This window comes from Grampus griseus (assembly GCF_964374135.1).
Source record: "Grampus griseus genome assembly, chromosome: 2".
Lineage (NCBI taxonomy): Eukaryota > Metazoa > Chordata > Mammalia > Artiodactyla > Delphinidae > Grampus > Grampus griseus.
Genome location: NC_139018.1, coordinates 78,068,430 through 78,080,712, shown reverse-complemented (window position 1 = coordinate 78,080,712; position 12,283 = coordinate 78,068,430). Strand labels below are relative to the sequence as shown.

The 12,283-nt window shown below is 42.0% G+C and overlaps 1 protein-coding gene across 3 annotated transcripts in view; it reads right to left on the bottom strand.

Annotated features, from left to right (window-relative positions):
* The window catches only part of FMN1 (formin 1), a gene marked incomplete at both ends in the record, with an annotated part of 397,602 nt that overhangs the window by 158,769 nt on the left and 226,550 nt on the right, over nt 1–12,283 (bottom strand). The window lies entirely within an intron of this gene.

Genomic DNA, 12,283 nt, shown 5'->3' with positions numbered 1-12,283 from the left:
GAGGAATTAATCATCAAGCTATTCCGCAGCTACGTGAGGTAGTAAGAAAAGAGGAGGTTAATATGCTAGTGACAAAGTCAGTCGTCTCAGATTCCACCAAGACAAAGGAAAATTACCCTTCTGAAAAGTCCAATCTGAAACCAGGCATTTTTCAATGGACCAGGCAGTTTTCAATGTCTGATGCTTTAAAAAAACAAAAAAATGGCCAGGAACAATGTCTAGTCTATGTAAATTCTAATAGTCTCCTATAAAAATCAGCCAACGGGAATACGATAAGAAAAGGTAAAATTCTAAAAATAATTTATCAGAAACGTTCACTCCTAAACAAGGTACTGCACATGAACTGCAAGCTTACATATAATCAAGTCATCTTACCTAATGGGAAAGAGAATGATCTGTTGGCTTCCTTTCCTAGTGAGTAAATATTTGAGTTTCAGAAGTTAATCAGTCTGGGTCCCAGATACACAGTTTGATGGGTTATACCCTCAGCCAATTCCCCTGCAGTATGCCAGGAAGCAGAGGAAAACATGTAGGGAGGATGGGACTGGAGAACAAGCATGGGCTCTGGCGACACTCATTCGTTCATTCACCCATCCCTTGAATAAATGCTTGTTGAACGTGCACCAAGTTCTAGAAACGGTTCTAAAATGCTGTGATTACACAAATCAAATGTGTGTCTGAGATGTTCAAAGCACTTGATCTCACGAGATTTACACTCCGCCTTAGGGGACAGAAAATAAACAAATAAACAGTTACAGATAATGATATGAAGAAAGCAGAGAAATGAGCAACATGACAGAGGTTAATGGATGAAGGCTTCTTTGAAGAGGTGACATTTAAGCTAAGAGCTGAGCAGGTCAGTTCTGTGAGTGTCTGGGAGAAAAGCCTTCCAGGGAGAGGGAACTGCAGAAGAATATTTCTAATCCAGATGAAGGAACAAGCTCAAGGTTCAGAAAAAGACCAAGATGACAGCTGCGGAGGGAGCAAAACTTACTACGTGATCCTGGCAGGTTCAGCTCTATGAACCTCGGCATATCCATAGAATGGGTCTAATTTCACTTACTGAAAACATTAAATGAGGTTAAGATGTATGCTTGGCCCAGCATATAAAGCATGGTGTGAAATCAGAATGGTACTTACAAACTGACTATTGTGATGTTAAATATACACACTGTGGATGTGTTTTAATGCTTGTTAATGCCTTATCTCCTTTAACATCTGGAAAGCATCAGAGAAAGAAGACTGCCATTACTGAGTAGTCTGTGTTATAAATGAAACTTTCTAGAATTCTGGAGTGTTTCAGATAGGAGCAGTTGCAATTTAAACCCTTTTGGTCCTTCAAAACCCTGCTCAACACCCAACTTCAGGAAGCATTAATAGAAAACTTACATGCACAAAAACTCTAATTACAAAAAATAATGTATCGAATGTCTTAAGGGAAATATAAAAAGCTAACCTTCGGGTCCATTTAGAAAGCTAACCTATTTTTACCTCTCATTTCCATCTTTCCCACCAATCCACGCTTCATCGTACCACCCAAGTTATTTTTTGTTTTAAACACAGGTCTCAAAATTTTACTTGATGTTTAAAATACCTCAGATGTCTTTCCTTTAAATATTGGGCGAAGTCCTAAGGCCTTGGCCTGATTTTTAAGCCCATTCCTTTCCTAGCCCCAAGCTACACTTCCAATCTCGTCTTTGGGGGAGGAATGGGGGAGAGGAAGAAGTAGATTGAGAGATTAATTTAGGGCCAACGCCAAGTATTCCACTGAGATTTCTCCTCTTCCACGAGGCTCTTAAAAGTAAAATAAAACTCAGTGGTGGAAGCAGCACTATGAAAAGATTACCTGGTTGAGCCCAAGAGCTTAAGGAAATTAAATGATTTCTATTACTTCTATCTTATAGGGTGGCCAGGGAAGGTTAGGTTATTGGCCAAAGGGTTGAAACGTAAAAAGAGCCTAAGTCCTGTGACTCACAGGAGAGCTGTGTTGCATGTACATAATCCTGCCTCCTATTCACCATGAATAGTTTAAGTTCGTACATAGGGCCAGAATCCATACCTGAGCATGCTATTCCCCAAATATGGGACAGTGTATTAGAGAATTGATTCCTTTTTTTTTTAATTTATTTATTTATTTATTTTTGGCTGCATTGGGTCTTCATTGCTGTGCGCGGGCTTTCTCTAGTTGTGGCGAGTGGGGGCTACTCTTCATTGCGGTGGCTTCTCTTGTTGCAGAGCACGGGCTCTAGGCTTCAGTAGTTGCGGTGCATGGGCTTAGTTGCTCTGCAGCACGTGGGATCTTCTCGGACCAGGGATCGAACCCGTGTCCCCTGCATTGGCAGGCGGATTCTTAACCACTGCACCACCAGGGAAGTCCCTAGAGAATTGATTCTTGAAGGCGCTCACCATCAAACTTAGAAGCATCCCATGAACCCATTTAGTTCATTGAAGATCACATTGTAGAAAGAAATCAGTCCTTCATTAAAATATTTTTGGAGTTACCTAGGATCAGGTAGCCCCCTCCACTTTGTACTTGTAAACACACACTCTCTCTGTTTCTCTTTCTCTCACACACACTCACAGACAAACACCATCTTTACTGTAAAAGTTGAATAAGCAAATACCAGCCTACACAATTCTCCAGTGCCCCTCAAAGCCCTGATACAGTAACTCCAAGTACTTCTAGCTGTTGCTTCCATCTCTATGGGGCTCATTACACTGACACTCCTGCAGGTGGTGTCAGAAAGGTGGAGGGCCAAATCCACAAAGGGGAGACCCCCAACGATTCACTGCTTCTGCGGTATCAATCATGGCTGGTGGTTTTTACTTTTATCTCCCTCTCTCCTTAGTTATCCCCACTCCCACTGTCAGTTCAGTTAGAATATTTCACCTACACTTCACAATATGTCGAAAGGAAGTAGACACACGCTGTGAAAAGCTGGTAATTTTATTGGGTTCCTTTACCTTTAAAAATCTGTTACTTGGTCAAGTCTGGTTTCTGGGCTCCTTTTTTGCAGGGAAATTGAGGCAAACGTTTTTATGTGGTCCTCTGGTGCCTGCTCTGTACTCCGAGAATTATATACACAAGGATCATTAGAGTAGGGTTTCGCCCATTAAGATATAATAACCGTCAGCAGGGACAAAAAGCAGATCAGTATCACAAATTCAAACTAACAGGCGCACATAAAAACTGTGTGCCTGCTTAAGGCACAGGCACGGGGTCAGGGTCTTACACAATAGGTAAATTCCCTCTCTGGTTTGGAGACAGCTTTTCACAAGACCAGGGTAAGGAGAGGGAACTGGCAAGAATTCTTGCTGCCCTCCAGCCATGTTTAACCCTGAACGCTTTTCTATCCCCAAGTGCACCTCGTCCAAATAAACACAGGACGGCGTTCGCTGTTTCGAAGGACTTCTAATTAGCACAAAACAAGTACTTACTTAAGGGCGCTGTTCTTGTTGACAGAGGAGCATCTCTGGGCAAGAAACCCATGGCAGACTGAAGTAGGAAGGGCACACTCCTTAGTCTTTTAGATTAGCCAAAGTAAACCTGGTCATCCAAGGTGTGGAAGATGTCACCGAAAGATGGCTGCTTTACCAGGCTTTGGCTGATGTTGGTTTTAAAAATAGCCTCTATTAGCCCATTGTTTGCTTCTTTCTGTGTCCTTCAGTAGTTGACATGACACCTCTTCACAAGTGGGTGTATAAAAATCCTTTGCAAATGGACTAGATTTATTCTCAGCCCAAGAAAGCAAAGATGATTATTGGATTATCAATAGAAATTATTTTGTTAGGGCTTCCCTGGTGGTGCAGTGGTTAAGAATCCGCCTGCCAATGCAGGGGACATGGGTTCGAGCTCTGGTCCGGGAAGATCCCACATGCCGAGGAGCAACTAAGCCCGTGCGCCACAACTACTGAGCCTGTGCTCTACAGCCCATGAGCCACAACTGCTGAAGCCCACGTGCCTACACAGCTCGTGCTCTGCAACAAAAGAAGCCACCGCAATGAGAAGCCCGCGCACCGCAACGAAGAGTAGCCCCCACTCACCGCAACCAGAGAAAGCCCACACGCAACAACGAGGACCCAATGCAGCCAAAAATAAATACATAAAATAAATAAGTTTATAAAAAAAAAAGAAATTATTTTGCTAGCTCCCGAGTAGCCAACATAAAACTCACCTGTTTTGACCAAATGACTGATATTTTTAGGGCTTGATAAATAATTTGTAAGGAAAAGAGAATGGAATGGGGAAAGTAATATGGAAGACCTTGGGTTTTTTATTTTATTTCTTTTTTTTTTTGGCCGCACCATGCGGCATGCAGGATCTTAGTTCCCCGACCAGGGATAGGATCAACCCGTGCCCCCTGTATTGGGAGCACGGAGTCTTAACCACTGGACCACTATGGAAGTCCCAGGCCTTGGGTTTTTTGAACTCTCAGGTAATCTACCCCTCAAACCTGCCACAAACCAACTCCTCTGACCTCTCTCAAGAGAAAGGCAAGGATGTGGGGTCATGGAAGGAAGGAGGCTGTGGTACAATCTGAAAGCTGAGGGAAGGCAGAGCAGGAATATCTCCCCACAGCCTCACCTCCCAACAACGAGGTCATCACTGAGAATGAAGACCAAGCTTGTGATGAAACTGGGCAAGAGGTGAAAAGAAGGGGGCTGGGCTGAGAGGAGCGTGGAGGGTGGAAGAACCCCACAGAGGCCAGGACAAGAGCTGCACAGAACCTGCCCTCCCGAATGCTCTGTACCCAAGTCTCTTCACGATGGTCATAGCTCTCCTATAGCCCTTCCTCAATACACCTCACTCTTTCCCTACTGACCACCATGTTCCTCCTCCGATTCGCACCAGGCACACCTGTGCAGACACAGGTATGGGCCAAGCCTCATTCCATGCACGTATCCAGATGAAATGCTGAGGGCAGCAATTATCAAGCAGCTTAAAGGCATCTTCTGTGCGCTCCACCAGAGGGTGGGAAAGTAGGCAGCCCGTACTGGAGATGAATACTTAATCACTCAGTAGCTAGCCTTTATCGGGAGCTTCCTGTGAGCCAGCCATTGCTCTAAGTGTTCTACATTTAATCATATGAGGTGGCTGCTACTGCTGTCCCAAGTTTTATAGGTAATGAAACTAAGGCAGGAAGTTACAAAGCATGATTTCCCAAGCTCAGTTCCATAACCAATGACGCAACTATGACTGTACTTCTTTTAGCCTTTAGAAGTGTTAGACTAGAAATACTCACTCCACCTAAAATTCTCACCACCTTAAAAAAAAAAAATCAGTGAACCAACTACCCACAACAGTCCATACGGAAACCTTTGCCTCTGAATGGTGTCACACGCTTTTTACATCAATCAGCAGTCTCCCAGCGGGAACCACAGACAGCCCATGCCACGGAAATGTCGTCTGTGTATTGTACAATCCATAACCTCACCATTATTTAATTATTGCTAACACTTAATTCGATTCTAGTACGCTATCTTAATATATACTTCAATCTTTGTTAACTATTCACAGTTATTGACAATAATCAATACTGTGGTTCCCATGGCAAAAAAAAGAATTTCTAAAAAAAGGAAAAAGGAACCCGGAACTTGAAAAGGCATCATCTTAGAAGAAAATCTACAGTAATATAAAGTCCAATTTTCTTGAAAAGATATTAATAATTGCAATTTTATACTGCATGGCAGAACCAACTAAAAAGGGAAGCAAAGGCACAGAGAATGAAGAAACACAAACAAAAGTTGCCTCCAGACACATAAAGAATAGCAACTAGAGAGGGAATATATTTTACGATCTTATCTACATTGCCAAATGCTTGCTAGCGTGTCGTGTTAGTTGGTACAGACCTTTACTCGAGCTTTGATGGAATCAGGAGGCAGTAAACAGGAGCTGGCTGGCAGGTGAAAGAAATGACAATCCCAAAAGGGACACATCTAATCTGTTCCCAAAGCTCCAAATCACTCAATCTTATGAAGCAAAAATCCCAATTCTTGCCTAAGTCCAGGCATGTACTCTGCCGCAAGGTGCCATTTTATAGGTGCAATTAAAATTGTCCATGGTTCAAACCTCAAAGAAGGGCACAGGCGAAGAATTCACAGAACTTCCCCTCCTTCGTCCCCTCTATTCTCTGTAGGGCAGTGGAATGAGAAACAGTTTGGGTTAAGCTGCTTCTGTTCTTCCATTAGTTCTGGTTCTTTTAAGCCAAAATTACATTCCAGGCAGATTGGATGGTCTCAGCCAGTTGCCTCAAGGTAAAGTACAAAGAAATGCCACCCTCTGCTTTCTGGATTCGGCTCTGAGAGTGAAGGAATGCACAGGGGTTCAGAGAGAGGTGGGTGGGAACCCTGCTGCTCAGGTGTTTTAGACGTGGTGGGAGAAAGAGAAAGCTGGGAAAGGAAATACAGTAACGTTAGAACTACTGTTTATACCGCCAGGGCTTAATACGTTGCTTCACCCTGGCGCCTTCCTTTGGTATGACAGTAGGTCGTGACCACCTGTCACCCTTGGTGGGTAAACTCCTTCACACATGCCTTCCTCAACTTGTTCTCTTACTTTCAACATACTGGCATTTGGTGGTGACGGTGAGAGAGCAATTAAATAACGTTTTCTGATTCTAAAATCTGGCTTTAACTACACTTGACAAAATAAACAAGTTGGCTTCAAAAGATTCCTGCGGAGAAACCCCGGACTGAAGATAATCCAACAACGGTAAGAAAAATGGCAGAGCAGAGGCTCTGATTGCTAGTACGAGTTCTTCATCAGTGGTGGAATGAATTAGAAGCGAGGACAGTTGAATCGGATTTGCCAAGATGTTGACCTCCATAAATTATAATAGAATTTATCCACAGACTGTTTGAAATGTGGGTTTAAGTCCATAATTTTTAATAATAAGCCTCATCCTACTTATATACTGAGCCTTGAGATATTAGCTGTTGAGAGCTTAAAGCCATCAAAATCAGTAAGATATCTAGAAAGATTAATCTCATTTTAATTTATACCTTTGCATACATTTTATAATGTGAATATTAGTTCTGTCACACATTGACATGATGTACAATTTCTTAAAAACATATCTTGAGAAGCATGCTCTAAAACTTTTTACTGGCAGGGGTGCACGATAAAAATTTTGGCCTTTGAGTGTAGGTCTTCCAGGCTAGAATTAGCATATTCCTCAGGAAAGTCCTAGACAATTCATGGTGAACTTCAGATGCCTGGTGAAATTCATTATGTGTTAGACAATTGGCATAAACCTTGACAGAGATTTCCAGAAATTATTAGCAAAAGGGAGCAAAGTCCGGTGGGCATTCTCAGATCGGGGTTTTAGACTCTGGGCATACAACTAGCTGAAATCCTCTTACATTTTGATTTGAGATTTCTAAACAGAAAGATAGTCTTTGATGCAGCTGAACCCCCAAACTGAGATTCTGGACTAGTAGGAAATAAAGTGAAAAATGTTTTATTTTCATGTTAGATTAAATATTATAAATATGAATTCTGAGTGTACGGGAAATTCCAAATAGATGCCAGGAGGTTTCTGGCACTTAGTCTGTTGCAGTGCATACGGAGGTTTATATCAAGAATAGTCAACAGCAATTTTCCATCTCCCCGGGAAAAGAATAAGAGGAAATCACTAACGTGGAATGAAAACACTAATTTGCGATCATGTAGGCAGTCACTGTGTCCAAGGATGCCAAATGCTTTTAAATATAAGTCATCCAGTTTAGCAGATGGAAAACCAGCAAGAAGTAAATCACTTATTTGGAATCTCTCCTGCACCAAATACAAGTGCAGTGGTATTATGACCAGTGTCCTGAAACTATTCTTCCTCCACAACAAAGGTCTTGCCTTTAGTCACGCAGTGCTTTTCAACTTCAGTCAGTACAGGGATTTGGCTTTCTCCCACAAGATGTTCCACAACATCTGGGTAGAGAGAAACAGATGAGGGTGGCTACCTTTGGGGGGGATGTTCTGTCTCTAACTCAGCCCTATCTACTTAGCGTCAGGCTAGAATTTTCAGATGCTCATTGAAAACTTTTGCTGAAATGTCGCCAGTCATCTCAGACTCAATCAGCCAAAACAGAATTGACCTTTTTGCTTCTACCCTTTTTGCTTTCTCCCCTGTATTTCCATTTTATGTTTTTGGCACCATTATTCACATTCTTGTTGAAACCAGCAATCCAAGGTACATGTAAGACTTCTCCATCACTGTGTGAATCTCAGGGGACTAACCGTAGCAATCCTCTCTCCAAATATCCCTGGTATACGGTCTCCTCTACGCTTTCACAGACATAAGCTTAGTTCTGGCCTTCGTCATTTATTATGTCAACAATCACCGCCCCTTTCTAACAGATCTAGCCACCTTCAGGACTATTTCTGTTTATTCATTCAAGAGACCCTGGACAATCGCCACCTAGGTGCCCGGCACAACAAGGTGCTAGGGACACATCAGTGAGCAGTCTCCCATCTTGGAGCTTATATTCTGGTGGTGGATGTAAGTGAGAAGTAGGGGAACAAATAAAATATTAGCTGCTGTGCAGAATATAAGAGAATTAACTTAGGGTGACTTAACTTAGGGAAGAGGATCTGGGAGGGCCTCTTTGAGGTGCGTGGCTTAACCCCAGCAAAGAAAAGAAGCTATAAAGAGCGGGGTGGAAAAGCATGCTGTACCTTCAAAGACACAGAGGAAGGAAAGCACTTGGCCTGTTTAAGGAACCAGAGGACCACTGTGGCTACAGTGCAGGGAGAGAGGAAGGGAACACAGCCCAGTGAAGGAGGAGGTATGGCTGTGGCCAGAGCATGAAAGGGCTTGGGGGCCAGTCTCCAACGGCCTCACAGATATCTCTGCACTCAAAATCAGATCACAGCACTGCCCCTTTTAAATGTGAGATTCTGTCTCCCTGTTACTGATGGGATAATGTTCAAGTTTCGTCTGATGATACTCAGGGCCCTTCCTGGTCTGGATGTTACTTGCCTTTCCAGCACTTTGCCCTGAAACGAGCCACATTCACATGTAACGTATACACTCTAGCTGTGCCTCTTTCCACATGGCTTCTTTCCTCAGCTGGAAAAGCTCCTTCTCTATGTGACGACCGCCATTTCATCCTCTAAGACTCATCTTAAGTTTGACAGGAGGAGCCAATATGTTGCTCTCTGTGATTTCACAGGAAACTCTATACTGTGATCTTGTGATCCTTTGTACATCTCTCCCACCATCCTGTGAACTCTTGAGAATGTGAGAGTCTGGATCTTACGTGTTGTGGCAGTCATAGTGTCTGAAACAGAACTGGCATTCAGTACATGTTTACTGAGGGCGGGTGGGAAGGAAGGAATAGGGAGGGAGGGAGGGAAAGAAGGATGAAGACGTTTTGGCCAAATGCACTGGAATGGAATTCATGACATTCTGATTTCATCTAGTCTAAGGTTTAGTCTATTCTTTAAAATCAAATTAAAATCAAAAATCACTTACTGAATGACATTTACACATGATACATTAGCCCAGTTATTGGTAAATGATGCTTAATTATCAGAGAAATTCTGAGCAAAGAAATGCTACATGTCATAAAGGAACAAGCACTGGCTCTACTATTTGCTATCAGTTAAGACCTTGAGGTACTGAGCCCCCAAATTCCACTTTGAATATACATTATATGCAGTGTCTAATGGACAACAGAGAAGTGCCCATCTTACAAATGAAGAAAATAAGGTTGCTTTTTAAGAGCTGAACAAGTAAAAACTGGATTATCCATCTGTGGGAGGTAACTGTGGGCTGAAACACCCAAAACTATTTTCAAGGCGACCAGCAAAAGGGAAAAGGGCATAAACAAATATCTAATGCCAAGTAGAGACAAGTGACATGGACATAACAATGAACAGATATGATAAACATTTTTGTCATGACAATGGAAAATTCTCCGATCTTCTCTGAGTGAATATACTAGCTTTCCGGTTTATACATCAGCTCCGTGTAAGTTTGCACTAAAGTGCAAGTTACCTCTGCACACTGACAAAGATGAATGTATGACCAGAAGGCTGAAGAACAGTCTCCCAACCGTGGTCACCTCACCATGGGTGACATGCTGTATGACCTTAACTGGCCGCCAGCTGGCCTGCCCCAGTCAGATCTCACGACAGCTACCCCTCTTACGTTAAAACAAACGTTTAGGTCAAGGTCAGCACAGGGAGTCCTTTCATCAGGATGACAACACAAGGCCAAGTGCATTCCATTCACGACCAGACATGGATTCAGAATGAAATGTACCTGACACAGCCCGGGCTCCTAAGTGACCTTCAGATGCCAGTGTCAGTCAAATGATTCTAAAGAGAAATTAAGCTCGAGTTATATTGCTATATTCACCTGGAATGCATTACTAAATGAAGACATGAAATGGAGATAATTTTTTTAACTTAGGAGCCAACTCTGTGGTGGATAACAGAGATGCCCTGAAGCAAGAGAAAGAATGAAAGTGGTGTCCGTGAGTCCTAGAAGTCTGTGATGCTACAATCAACATTTCCAGTGCTAAAAATGTAAGGTCACGTCTACTTCATATAAACATGTTCTTGTCCAGAGGAGAATATCGGAAAAGGTCTCAGTGAACCAATCTCTTATTCAAGTCACCATGAACATTCAACCCAACAAGGTTGGAGTGCCGTGGGAAGAAGGTTTACAGTCCTGAGATGCTAACTGGAATAGCACATGGCCGGAATGAGTCTGATCCGTGTGGCAATCTGATGCGTACTACAACAGGACGTGACTAAAAAGAAATGAATAAAGTCCAAGGTGCTGTTGACATCGTAAAAGCTCATATCCACAGTGCTACCTGTCATGGTGACGAAACCAAGCAAACTTGATTTTTACCAGGCTTATAAACAGTACCGTGGTTTAGGACAAGACTCTGCCACTATACCTGAAAAATTCCTTTCTATTTCAATGATTGCATCAAAAAAGCGACTCTCCTTGACAAAAGATTATAAACTTCCCTGCCGCTATTTTTTTGGTTTTATATTTTCATTTTTCATTTGCGTCAGCATCACAGTTTTCTATGTGAATTTCAGAAATTCCATTCTAGAAGATCTAATACCTAAAGCCACTGAAGAATCCTTTTCTAATTTGGATGGTAGACCTTGCCAGCCACCCTCTGCCCCAAACTCAAATCAACTAGTGCAACACTGTCTGAGGTTTAATATTCACACTCAGGTATTCAGTTCTACTGTCAAGCTTAAATATTAAAAACAGACAAGCTTCTTTGAATACTCTGTGACTGTCATCTGACTCAGGATATGTTTAGTTTTATGTGGAATTTTAAATGTTTGTAATAAAGCAAAAATTTTAAGCCCTTAACAAAGCTTTTTTCAGAGGAAAAATAATGTATGAAAGTTTCTTAAGTGCCTTTCAGTTCGGGACCTACGGGTCTTCTGCTGTGTCTCAGAATAAAATAACTTTGAGGCAACACCAACTAAGACCTGAAAGGAAGTGTGGTTTCAGAGTGTCTCCTGTTATACCCAAGCTAAATTCTACTGAAACCATCTACGAGAGATTGTATTACCACTCAGAAAATATTATCAGTGACATGTCAAAATGAAGATTTACATTTAACTGATGACCGAGAAAGGGGGAGCGTCGTCTTCATGCAAGACGCGGATTGCAAAAACATCAGATTTTTGAGTTTACTTTTCTAGGGCCTAAGAAAAATATATACAAGTAAAATTCCCTCTCTAAATGTCTTATTTCAAACTGAGCCAAAGGAAACCAAGTTGAAATCGCGTCATTTGAAAAAGAATAGAGGATTACGGAACAGTGACATTACTGAGTTAAGAAGGAGAGTGTTTCTCCATAGAAGCATTCCTGCTAATGAAGAAGAAATGAGGGAATTAGGAGATCATTATTCGGCAAACTTCTAATGAAATAATGAATCTAGGCAAAGATCATTAGTGCCCACCAACATCATAGAGACACACCAGATATTATGTACCTCTTGATAGAGTACACAATAGCATCTGTGAAGTACTCTTCCCTCACTCAGATTAACTCTCTAGATCAAACTAACAGTTTGCAGGAACCACAGGGGACAGAAGAACGTAATAAAAACCCAGGCAACGCAAACAGCAAAATCTAAAATGTGGGAAATTCCACAGGATATTCTTCTTTTTTGAAGAAACTGGCTTCTTCAAAAAAAAATAATTATGAAAAAAAACAAAAATAGAGGATAGAAACCTCTAGGTCAAAAGAAACCCCTGAGAGGGGACTTCCCTGGTGGCGCAGTGGTTAAGAATCTGCCTGCC